The sequence below is a fragment of the Schistocerca piceifrons genome, unplaced genomic scaffold (genome assembly GCF_021461385.2).
Source record: "Schistocerca piceifrons isolate TAMUIC-IGC-003096 unplaced genomic scaffold, iqSchPice1.1 HiC_scaffold_66, whole genome shotgun sequence".
Lineage (NCBI taxonomy): Eukaryota > Metazoa > Arthropoda > Insecta > Orthoptera > Acrididae > Schistocerca > Schistocerca piceifrons.
In genome coordinates this window covers 12,501-25,000 of record NW_025728904.1, presented here as the reverse complement: position 1 = coordinate 25,000, position 12,500 = coordinate 12,501, and the positions used below count along the sequence as shown (strand labels likewise).

The 12,500-nt window shown below is 57.8% G+C and overlaps 2 non-coding genes and 1 pseudogene across 2 annotated transcripts; all 3 read right to left on the bottom strand.

The window, feature by feature from the left end:
* Positions 1 to 5,421, bottom strand: part of LOC124765710 — a 7,962-nt pseudogene extending 2,541 nt beyond the window's left edge.
* Positions 5,422 to 5,609: 188 nt separating this feature from the next.
* On the bottom strand, positions 5,610 to 5,764 carry LOC124765712. Its single transcript, XR_007012892.1, has one exon. It is a non-coding gene; the product is annotated as a 5.8S ribosomal RNA (ribosomal RNA).
* Positions 5,765 to 6,116: 352 nt separating this feature from the next.
* Positions 6,117 to 8,025, bottom strand: LOC124765715. The gene has a single exon (XR_007012895.1). It is a non-coding gene; the product is annotated as a small subunit ribosomal RNA (ribosomal RNA).
* Between the last annotated feature and the right edge of the window lie 4,475 nt (positions 8,026 to 12,500).

Below are 12,500 nucleotides of genomic sequence, written 5' to 3'. Positions count from 1 at the left end.
TGCCGAGGCCCCCCTGGGCAACAGGAGCGTGGAAGTATCCCAGGGGGGTGTCCGCCGGAAGGCGGAACCATCTCCTGACGGCGGCCCGGATGGTAACGTCGGCCGACTTCAATGCACCCACCCGGGTGCGGCTGAGGGCCAGCCCGTGGTACAGGCCAGGGAGAAGTACGTTGGTGAGAGCGTGGAGGCGCTGTTGCGGCTTCAGCGGAGCTCGGGAGATGACGTCAAGCTGCTCCACCAGGTGGCTACGTGGATTGAAGACACAGCGACCCGCCGTGGAAAATTGCAGCCCCAGGTACCGGAAGGTTTCACCCACACGCAGGGCAGGCATGGTGGTATTGCCTGCTGTGAAGGTGACATTGCTGTCCACCTTCACCTTCTTCTCGCGCCCTGACGCGACTAAGGCGAGGGTGAAACACTTCCGGGCGTTGATCTGCAGCCCCAGGTGGGCGAGGGCTGCGGTAGCTGCGTCGATGAGGGACTGCAAGCCCCTCGGGGTCGCTGCAAACAGCAAGACGTCATCTGCAAAGGCCGCAGCGTTGACTCTGCGACCGAGGATCCGAGCTCCGATGTGGGAGGGCAGTTGGCCTAAAACGTAGTCCACCGCAAAGTTGAACAGGAGGGGGGAGAGGGGATCGCCCTGGCGAACGCCCCGTGCTGGCTGCACAGACACGCCCACGCCGGCGCCGTCCGCTATCACTGTCGTGCTGCCCTCGTAGCACCGCTCGACATACTCGACAAAGCAATCCGGCAGGCCATGCGCCTTCAGCACGGGGCGAAGGGCAGCATGATCTACCGAATCGAATGCCTTAGATACGTCGATCGACGCCACAAAGACAGAGCGGCAGGAGCGAACTGCGTCGGTGAGAGCAGTGTCCAAGATGAAGGTATTTTCCAACATCCCATCCCGAGGGATGAATGCCCGCTGACGTTCGTCCACAGCACATGCGCGCATCAGGCGTGACGCGAGAACCTTGTGAAAGGTCCGCGCCAACACCGAGCAGACCGTAATGGGGCGAAAGTCAGCGGGGGATGTTGGTGCAGCCGTTTTCGGGAGAAGGGACGTCCGCGCGCGAAGCAGGCGTTCCGGAAGGGCGCGGGCCAGAAGGAAGAGATTCATCACTTTCACCAGGACTTCGTGCGGCAGGCGCCGCAACTCCGCTGGGGTAAGGCCGTCCGGCCCGGCTGCTGATCCCCTGGGCGGCAACGCGGCGGCGACCTCCTCATGTGTGACCGGCCCCCATATGCACTCAAGAGCGACAGGCTCTGAGTGCGGGAGGAGGCGGTCACGAATGAAGCCCGCGGTGGAGATGGGCTTCTTGGTGAAGAGGTCCGCCCAGAAGTCCAGCAGACCAGGGATGGCAGGTGGCGGCTGGAGCAGGGTGCCATCCAAGAGGCCGCGCACGCAACGTGCACGCGACCGTCGGAAGGCATCCTGCGTTCTCGCGTACTCCCAGCGGCGCCGCTTGCGCTTCTGCGTCGGCGGCGCGGCAGGCGGCCGCTTCGATGGTTGGCGCGGCCGCTGTGTCCTGGTGATCGATCTCTCCCCTCTGGACCCGACCGACGCAAGGGCATCCGGGAGCATGCCCAGGATGACATCGGGCGGCGTGCCCCGCCCCAGACCTATGACACGATCCAGGGCAGAGAAACGCTGGGCGGAAGCGGGTAGCCCCGCCAGATGCTCCCAGATGGCGGCGTCAGTCGGCCCCTCCGGCGGCGGCCCGGTGGTGTCGGCCGCGAAGTCCTCGGCTGCGTCGACGGGCGGCGCAGCGGCCTCGCCCGCGTCAGGCAGCGGGCTCGCTGCTCCCCGGCGGGACGCCGGCTCTTCCCCCCGACCGATCTCGAGCGCCTCCATGAATTGGCGGACAAGCTGCTTGTGGGCAGCTTGCCGCCGTCGGCACTTGATTGCCTCAAGCGTTCGGTCGGGGAACATCCTGATGAGTTCTTGATTTACAAAGAAGAACCGGGCGTCCCTCTCGAGGAACAGTTCGGCCTCTGCCTTGGCGAGCGACAGGACTTCTTCCTCCGTCCACCTCGCGCGATGCCTCTCCGTGACGATCTCCGCGTTGGCGGCCGCAAGGTGTTGGCGACGGCGATGGACCCCGAGACCGTTCTTGGTGGTGAAGCTGCGGTGGCACTCACTACAGGTATACATAGCTGCAAAAGTTACAAAATTTTCGGCACGGCCGGTTGGCCGGCTAGGTGCTGGGGAAGTTGGGGTGGCACCTTCAGCGGAAGGGCCACCACTTTTTCTCTGAATACTGCCCCCAACTAACAAAGGGATAGTGCGAGGGGGGGCTGGTAACCCCCCCAAGCCCCTGGTGCGGTCTTCCACTCTGCGAAAATCAGCGGGCCCACGAGAAGGGGAGAAGACCGCAGGAGAGGAGAGGCTAAGAGGGCTAGGCCCATGTATTGCGCATCACTCTCCCTGTAACTACAACTCAAGGAAGGCACCTCGCAGCAGCAGCACGACTACACCAAGACCGCACTTCGAAAAGCCAAGTCCGGGTGCAGCCACACCGCCGCCACTTGGCCACCTTAAGAGAGTCATAGTTACTCCCGCCGTTTACCCGCGCTTGCTTGAATTTCTTCACGTTGACATTCAGAGCACTGGGCAGAAATCACATTGCGTCAACACCCGCTAGGGCCATCGCAATGCTTTGTTTTAATTAGACAGTCGGATTCCCCCAGTCCGTGCCAGTTCTGAGTTGATCGTTGAATGGCGGCCGAAGAGAATCCGCGCACCCGCGCGCCCCCGGAGGAGCACGCTAAGGCGGACGCGGCCTCGCAGCAAGGAAGATCCGTGGGAGGCCAAGGCACGGGACCGAGCTCGGATCCTGCACGCAGGTTGAAGCACCGGGGCGCGAACGCCGCGCAGGCGCGCGCATCCTGCACCGCCGGCCAGCACGAGGCCGACCAACGGCGAGAGCAGACCACGCCCGCGCTAAACGCCCGCACTTACCGGCACCCCTACGGCACTCACCTCGCCCAGGCCCGGCACGTTAGCGCTGACCCACTTCCCGACCAAGCCCGACACGCCCCGATCCTCAGAGCCAATCCTTATCCCGAAGTTACGGATCCAATTTGCCGACTTCCCTTACCTACATTATTCTATCGACTAGAGGCTCTTCACCTTGGAGACCTGCTGCGGATATGGGTACGAACCGGCGCGACACCTCCACGTGGCCCTCTCCCGGATTTTCAAGGTCCGAGGGGAAGATCGGGACACCGCCGCAACTGCGGTGCTCTTCGCGTTCCAAACCCTATCTCCCTGCTAGAGGATTCCAGGGAACTCGAACGCTCATGCAGAAAAGAAAACTCTTCCCCGATCTCCCGACGGCGTCTCCGGGTCCTTTTGGGTTACCCCGACGAGCATCTCTAAAAGAGGGGCCCGACTTGTATCGGTTCCGCTGCCGGGTTCCGGAATAGGAACCGGATTCCCTTTCGCCCAACGGGGGCCAGCACAAAGCGCATCATGCTATGACGGCCCCCATCAACATCGGATTTCTCCTAGGGCTTAGGATCGACTGACTCGTGTGCAACGGCTGTTCACACGAAACCCTTCTCCGCGTCAGCCCTCCAGGGCCTCGCTGGAGTATTTGCTACTACCACCAAGATCTGCACCGACGGCGGCTCCAGGCAGGCTCACGCCCAGACCCTTCTGCGCCCACCGCCGCGACCCTCCTACTCGTCAGGGCTTCGCGGCCGGCCGCAAGGACCGGCCATGACTGCCAGACTGACGGCCGAGTATAGGCACGACGCTTCAGCGCCATCCATTTTCAGGGCTAGTTGCTTCGGCAGGTGAGTTGTTACACACTCCTTAGCGGATTCCGACTTCCATGGCCACCGTCCTGCTGTCTTAAGCAACCAACGCCTTTCATGGTTTCCCATGAGCGTCGATTCGGGCGCCTTAACTCGGCGTTTGGTTCATCCCACAGCGCCAGTTCTGCTTACCAAAAGTGGCCCACTTGGCACTCCGATCCGAGTCGTTTGCTCGCGGCTTCAGCATATCAAGCAAGCCGGAGATCTCACCCATTTAAAGTTTGAGAATAGGTTGAGGTCGTTTCGGCCCCAAGGCCTCTAATCATTCGCTTTACCGGATGAGACTCGTACGAGCACCAGCTATCCTGAGGGAAACTTCGGAGGGAACCAGCTACTAGATGGTTCGATTAGTCTTTCGCCCCTATACCCAGCTCCGACGATCGATTTGCACGTCAGAATCGCTACGGACCTCCATCAGGGTTTCCCCTGACTTCGTCCTGGCCAGGCATAGTTCACCATCTTTCGGGTCCCAACGTGTACGCTCTAGGTGCGCCTCACCTCGCAATGAGGACGAGACGCCCCGGGAGTGCGGAGGCCGCCGCCCCGTGAAGGGCGGGGAAGCCCCATCCTCCCTCGGCCCGCGCAAGGCGAGACCTTCACTTTCATTACGCCTTTAGGTTTCGTACAGCCCAATGACTCGCGCACATGTTAGACTCCTTGGTCCGTGTTTCAAGACGGGTCGTGAAATTGTCCAAAGCTGAAGCGCCGCTGACGGGAGCGATTATTCCGCCCGAGAGCATCCCGAGCCAACAGCGGCGCGGGTCCGGGGCCGGGCCAGGTAGGTCCGTCATCCGGGAAGAACCGCGCGCGCTTGCCGGGAGCCCGAGCGCCCAAAGGGGCGAATCGACTCCTCCAGATATACCGCCGGGCAGCCAGCCAGGACACCGGGGCTCTGCCCAACAGACGCGAACCGAGGCCCGCGGAAGGACAGGCTGCGCACCCGGGCCGTAGGCCGGCACCCAGCGGGTCGCGACGTCCTACTAGGGGAGAAGTGCGGCCCACCGCACACCGGAACGGCCCCACCCCGCGGCGAGTGGAAAGGCAACCGGACACGACCCCGCCGCGGATTGCTCCGCGCGGGCGGCCGGCCCCATCTGCCGAGGGCGGAGGCCAGTGGCCGGATGGGCGTGAATCTCACCCGTTCGACCTTTCGGACTTCTCACGTTTACCCCAGAACGGTTTCACGTACTTTTGAACTCTCTCTTCAAAGTTCTTTTCAACTTTCCCTCACGGTACTTGTTCGCTATCGGTCTCGTGGTCATATTTAGTCTCAGATGGAGTTTACCACCCACTTGGAGCTGCACTCTCAAGCAACCCGACTCGAAGGAGAGGTCCCGCCGACGCTCGCACCGGCCGCTACGGGCCTGGCACCCTCTACGGGCCGTGGCCTCATTCAAGTTGGACTTGGGCTCGGCGCGAGGCGTCGGGGTAGTGGACCCTCCCAAACACCACATGCCACGACAGGCGGCAGCCTGCGGGGTTCGGTGCTGGACTCTTCCCTGTTCGCTCGCCGCTACTGGGGGAATCCTTGTTAGTTTCTTTTCCTCCGCTTAGTAATATGCTTAAATTCAGCGGGTAGTCTCGCCTGCTCTGAGGTCGTTGTACGAGGTGTCGCACGCCACACCGCCAGCCGGCTGTGCACGCTACCGAGAAAGTACCGGTATGCGAACCGCCAGGCGACGGGCGCGCATCGCACGTTTGAGGAGACGCGGCCGGCCCCACAGGCGGCCGCGACACTCCCAGGTCTGCGAAGCGGGGCAAACGCCGCGCGCTTCAGTATACGTAGCCGACCCTCAGCCAGACGTGGCCCGGGAACGGAATCCATGGACCGCAATGTGCGTTCGAAACGTCGATGTTCATGTGTCCTGCAGTTCACATGTCGACGCGCAATTTGCTGCGTTCTTCATCGACCCACGAGCCGAGTGATCCACCGTCCTGGGTGATCTTTTCTCAAGTTTCCGCCGTCTCTTTCGAGACGGTCGCATAGGCGGGAGTGAGGCGTGTGGCGGCCCCTGTTCCAGCGTTCTGTGTCCAACGGCCTCACGGCCGACGGGCGTCGTACGGCTCCACACCGGAGCGGACAGGCACTCGGGCGAAAGTCATTCAAAACCGGCGCCAGGCGCCAGGTGCCGCAGGCCAGCCGCTCCAGCGCTTCAGCGCTCGTACCACACAACATTGCCGCTAGTTTTGAGAGGCACGCGTGGTTCCGCACGCGGCGCACGGCTACTGCGAGCCGTACAGGTAGCGTGTTGCGCGACACGACACGCACATCGAAAGACATGCAGTCTAGTCGGTAATGATCCTTCCGCAGGTTCACCTACGGAAACCTTGTTACGACTTTTACTTCCTCTAAATGATCAAGTTTGGTCATCTTTCCGGTAGCATCGGCAACGACAGAGTCAATGCCGCGTACCAGTCCGAAGACCTCACTAAATCATTCAATCGGTAGTAGCGACGGGCGGTGTGTACAAAGGGCAGGGACGTAATCAACGCGAGCTTATGACTCGCGCTTACTGGGAATTCCTCGTTCATGGGGAACAATTGCAAGCCCCAATCCCTAGCACGAAGGAGGTTCAGCGGGTTACCCCGACCTTTCGGCCTAGGAAGACACGCTGATTCCTTCAGTGTAGCGCGCGTGCGGCCCAGAACATCTAAGGGCATCACAGACCTGTTATTGCTCAATCTCGTGCGGCTAGAAGCCGCCTGTCCCTCTAAGAAGAAAAGTAATCGCTGACAGCACGAAGGATGTCACGCGACTAGTTAGCAGGCTAGAGTCTCGTTCGTTATCGGAATTAACCAGACAAATCGCTCCACCAACTAAGAACGGCCATGCACCACCACCCACCGAATCAAGAAAGAGCTATCAATCTGTCAATCCTTCCGGTGTCCGGGCCTGGTGAGGTTTCCCGTGTTGAGTCAAATTAAGCCGCAGGCTCCACTCCTGGTGGTGCCCTTCCGTCAATTCCTTTAAGTTTCAGCTTTGCAACCATACTTCCCCCGGAACCCAAAAGCTTTGGTTTCCCGGAGGCTGCCCGCCGAGTCATCGGAGGAACTGCGGCGGATCGCTGGCTGGCATCGTTTATGGTTAGAACTAGGGCGGTATCTGATCGCCTTCGAACCTCTAACTTTCGTTCTTGATTAATGAAAACATACTTGGCAAATGCTTTCGCTTCTGTTCGTCTTGCGACGATCCAAGAATTTCACCTCTAACGTCGCAATACGAATGCCCCCGCCTGTCCCTATTAATCATTACCTCGGGTTCCGAAAACCAACAAAATAGAACCGAGGTCCTATTCCATTATTCCATGCACACAGTATTCAGGCGGGCTTGCCTGCTTTAAGCACTCTAATTTGTTCAAAGTAAACGTGCCGGCCCACCGAGACACTCAATAAAGAGCACCCTGGTAGGATTTCAACGGGGTCCGCCTCGGGACGCACGAGCACGCACGGGGCGGTCGCACGCCTTCGGCTCGCCCCACCGGCAGGACGTCCCACGATACATGCCAGTTAAACACCGACGGGCGGTGAACCAACAGCGTGGGACACAAATCCAACTACGAGCTTTTTAACCGCAACAACTTTAATATACGCTATTGGAGCTGGAATTACCGCGGCTGCTGGCACCAGACTTGCCCTCCAATAGATACTCGTTAAAGGATTTAAAGTGTACTCATTCCGATTACGGGGCCTCGGATGAGTCCCGTATCGTTATTTTTCGTCACTACCTCCCCGTGCCGGGAGTGGGTAATTTGCGCGCCTGCTGCCTTCCTTGGATGTGGTAGCCGTTTCTCAGGCTCCCTCTCCGGAATCGAACCCTGATTCCCCGTTACCCGTTACAACCATGGTAGGCGCAGAACCTACCATCGACAGTTGATAAGGCAGACATTTGAAAGATGCGTCGCCGGTACGAGGACCGTGCGATCAGCCCAAAGTTATTCAGAGTCACCAAGGCAAACGGACCGGACGAGCCGACCGATTGGTTTTGATCTAATAAAAGCGTCCCTTCCATCTCTGGTCGGGACTCTGTTTGCATGTATTAGCTCTAGAATTACCACAGTTATCCAAGTAACGTGGGTACGATCTAAGGAACCATAACTGATTTAATGAGCCATTCGCGGTTTCACCTTAATGCGGCTTGTACTGAGACATGCATGGCTTAATCTTTGAGACAAGCATATGACTACTGGCAGGATCAACCAGGGAGCTGCGTCAACTAGAGCTGAGCAGCCGGCCGCCCGGGAGTGTGTCCCGGGGGCCCGCGCGAACACGCAAGCGTCCGCTCAATCATTCTGCAAACAGGAGGAGGCTGAGCTCCCCTGCACAATACACCTCGAAACCCTCTCAGGTCCCGGCGGCGCGCAGCGCCGTCCCAAGTACTTGGTCGGGTTCGAGAGAGGCGCAATCGCCCGGAGTTAGGCGAGTAGACGCTTTCGGTGCGACCACCCGTGCTCCCAACTGAGCTTGCCGCTGCCGACAGAGGCCCGGGAGCGTGCTGTCGTGGCATTGCCGGCGGGAGACAACACGCGCCACCTACGGTGACCGGCAGCTCCAACGCCAGCGCCACAGAAGGACAAAAGCCCCACTTGGGTGCCGAAGCGAACTCTCCCAGCACAGCGCACACGCCAACACATCCGCACAGCTGCGATACAAACCACCAGCGAGAACCGCTGGGGCGACCGAGCAGCAGACGGCGTCGCGGCGCCGAGCGCCGGGCGGCGGCGCATCCTCAACGCACACAGTCCTCAATCGGACCAGCACACTGCAGATGTCCACCGCGCTTCGCACCGGGCCCGCGAGGACCTACTTTGGCCGCACGGCGCCGCGCGCAGGGTGCGCCGGCGCGCAGCTGCGACGCCTGCCGCGTCCGTCGGCCGGCGCGCCTGCCACTGGCCGCCCCCACCAGCCGGCTGTAGCGCGTGCGCCCACGCACCGCGCGGCCAGCACGCCGGGAGGCGCCCCCTCACCGGCCGGGGACGGTCCCACCCAGCCACCGCCGCGTATCGCTTCACACCCAGATGCCGTTCAGTTTCGTCGGCATGGTGGGTATCGCTGGAACAACCGGTTAGTACCTCAACCTATCGTCGCCATCACCGATTCACCCCTAGCGAGAACAACCGCACCACAACGGGTTACCATTTCTTCATTTGCGTAACTTCACCAGAAAACGTAGGCGTCCATCGCCATTTGCAACTTCAACCATTATTGCATGCCTGTGTCAGGTGTCACGCCACACTACGTCTGCCCACATACACGCAACAAAATGTGCACGCCTAGACAATACGTGGAAGGTGGCCCCCGTACGTATGCGATGTCCATTGCTCGAACGACTGTCAACCGGCTTCTGTAGCATGTCGCAGATATGGAACGCGCTGCACCATGCCATCACGGTGTGTGAGGAGAGACGACTAGGTCCGAATACATCAACAGACAGCTCATGCTGATCGCCATCCACGGCGTCCGTTCCTCCCACACGTCTCTATGGCGTACCACACTGCAATCCAGCTCTCATAGGGAGACGACACGTAGCTGCGTGCACAATATTTGCACTGTATGGTCCGCCGTTTTTGGGCGCAGTCGTTGTACGGTCACACATGTGCCACGATGTATCATTCAGTACATAAGGACGAATGTGCAGTACAGATTGTGGTTCACGCGTACGACATCAGCGGACAGTTGACACAGGCCGCACCACAACGTAGCCTGCGTACGTCGCATGCGAAGGGCATTGAACATGCAAACTTGTCACCAACCACCTTGCGAAGGCAGGGGGCAAGGTGGGGACGTGGGGAGAGGTGGGGGGGGGGGGGGGGCGGCATGTACGCCCTGCTGCCATCCACATTACAGTGTACAGCAGGAGCATGTGGAAAGTCAGCAAGACTTGCAAGGTGTTTAACATGAAGCGATACACAGGGGAGCGGGCAGTGCGAGTAGCGAACTATATTGCGAGGGTTGCGGGTGGGCAACACTACACTAATTGAACGAGTCGTATAACAATTACAGAGCAGGTTTAGGCGACAACGTGGGTTACGATAGGCGACAACGTGGGTTACGTTAGGGGACAACGTGGGTTACGTTAGGGGACAACGTGGGTTACGTTAGGGGACAACGTGGGTTACGTTAGGGGACAACGTGGGTTACGTTAGGGGACAACGTGGGTTACGTTAGGGGACAACGTGGGTTACGTTAGGGGACAACGTGGGTTAGGTTAAGGCACAACATGGGTTAGGTTAAGGCACAACATGGGTTAGGTTAAGGCACAACATGGGTTAGGTTAAGGCACAACATGGGTTAGGTTAAGGCACAACATGGGTTAGGTTACGGCACAACATGGGTTAGGTTAAGGCACAACATGGGTTAGGTTAAGGCACAACATGGGTTAGGTTAGGGGACAACATGGGTTAGGTTAGGGGACAACATGGGTTAGGTTAGGGGACAACATGGGTTAGGTTAAGGCACAACATGGGTTAGGTTAGGGGACAACATGGGTTAGGTTAAGGCACAACATGGGTTAGGTTAGGGGACAACATGGGTTAGGTTAGGGGACAACATGGGTTAGGTTAAGGCACAACATGGGTTAGGTTAAGGCACAACATGGGTTAGGTTAAGGCACAACATGGGTTAGGTTAGGGGACAACATGGGTTAGGTTAGGGGACAACTTGGGTTAGGTTAGGGGACAACATGGGTTAGGTTAAGGCACAACATGGGTTAGGTTAAGGCACAACATGGGTTAGGTTAGGGCACAACATGGGTTAGGTTAGGGCACAACATGGGTTAGGTTAGGGCACAACATGGGTTAGGTTAGGGGACAACATGGGTTAGGTTAGGGGACAACATGGGTTAGGTTAGGGGACAACATGGGTTAGGTTAGGGGACAACATGGGTTAGGTTAGGGGACAACATGGGTTAGGTTAGGGGACAACATGGGTTAGGTTAGGGGACAACATGGGTTAGGTTAGGGGACAACATGGGTTAGGTTAGGGGACAACATGGGTTAGGTTAGGGGACAACATGGGTTAGGTTAAGGCACAACATGGGTTAGGTTAAGGCACAACATGGGTTAGGTTAGGGGACAACATGGGTTAGGTTAGGGGACAACATGGGTTAGGTTAGGGGACAACATGGGTTAGGTTAAGGCACAACATGGGTTAGGTTAGGGGACAACATGGGTTAGGTTAAGGCACAACATGGGTTAGGTTAGGGGACAACATGGGTTAGGTTAGGGGACAACATGGGTTAGGTTAAGGCACAACATGGGTTAGGTTAAGGCACAACATGGGTTAGGTTAAGGCACAACATGGGTTAGGTTAGGGGACAACATGGGTTAGGTTAGGGGACAACTTGGGTTAGGTTAGGGGACAACATGGGTTAGGTTAAGGCACAACATGGGTTAGGTTAAGGCACAACATGGGTTAGGTTAGGGGACAACATGGGTTAGGTTAGGGGACAACATGGGTTAGGTTAAGGCACAACATGGGTTAGGTTAGGGGACAACATGGGTTAGGTTAAGGCACAACATGGGTTAGGTTAGGGGACAACATGGGTTAGGTTAGGGGACAACATGGGTTAGGTTAAGGCACAACATGGGTTAGGTTAAGGCACAACATGGGTTAGGTTAAGGGACAACATGGGTTAGGTTAGGGGACAACTTGGGTTAGGTTAGGGGACAACATGGGTTAGGTTAAGGCACAACATGGGTTAGGTTAAGGCACAACATGGGTTAGGTTAAGGTACAACATGGGTTAGGTTAAGGTACAACATGGGTTAGGTTAGGTTACACGTTGTTGTAAGGAAAGGTGTGGGGGGGGGGGGGGGGGCGGGGCGGCAGGTTCGTTGATAGTGATTATAGTAAGTGAATGCTTGTGACATGATGAGATTTGTCACGTCAGGATGCACCTTTGGCTTATTAGAGGCGGCGCTCCAATTCTATGCTTGTGTCAGACCTGTGTCTTTGACTCATGTCATTGTTTGTGCGCTGTGACAGGAGGTACTATTGTGATGTTGGGTGCACCGTTGTATAGGACATGTGTGGGTGTTGGTGCCTTATCTGCGCAATGGTGGATGTCGAAAGGGTGGGATATTCTATTTTCCGCATGGACCTCCTGGTCTGGTTGTGATAGTGTGGATTGTGTAATGTGGCGGAGAGGATGCACTGGATGTTGTTCCATGCTGGTGCTTACATATTGTATGTGCGCCTGTTAGAAGCAGAGAGTGGTGCGTGATCAGAGTGTCTGGCTGACGTGTGGTTCCCATTGTGGGCAGACTCTTTCAGCATGTATACGGACAGTTGTATATATTTTCTGTAGTTTGATGGCTCTGCATTGATTACTAATCAGCGCCGTGTGTACGGGTAATCTGGTTCCAGTCCACAATGTTCTATCTGTGTACATTAGTGACAAAGACTCCCCCCATGCAGTGGGGCTCGGTCTGTTATAACTCTTCCGCGTAATATATTTGCCCCACGTTTTTGCGAGTGCGAGTGCGAGTGCAACGCGCATGGGGACCGACATGCTGATGGCTCGGTATCGGACGCCGTACAGTGAGCAACGCGATCGCGTCTCTCGCTCGTAAGTGGTACAGGTCGCGGCTCATGTATAGGGACAGCGGGAATGTCGCATATTGGAAATAACTCTTCATGAAACGCAAGTTATAGGGGTGGATTGCACTTTACGAGTGCGGG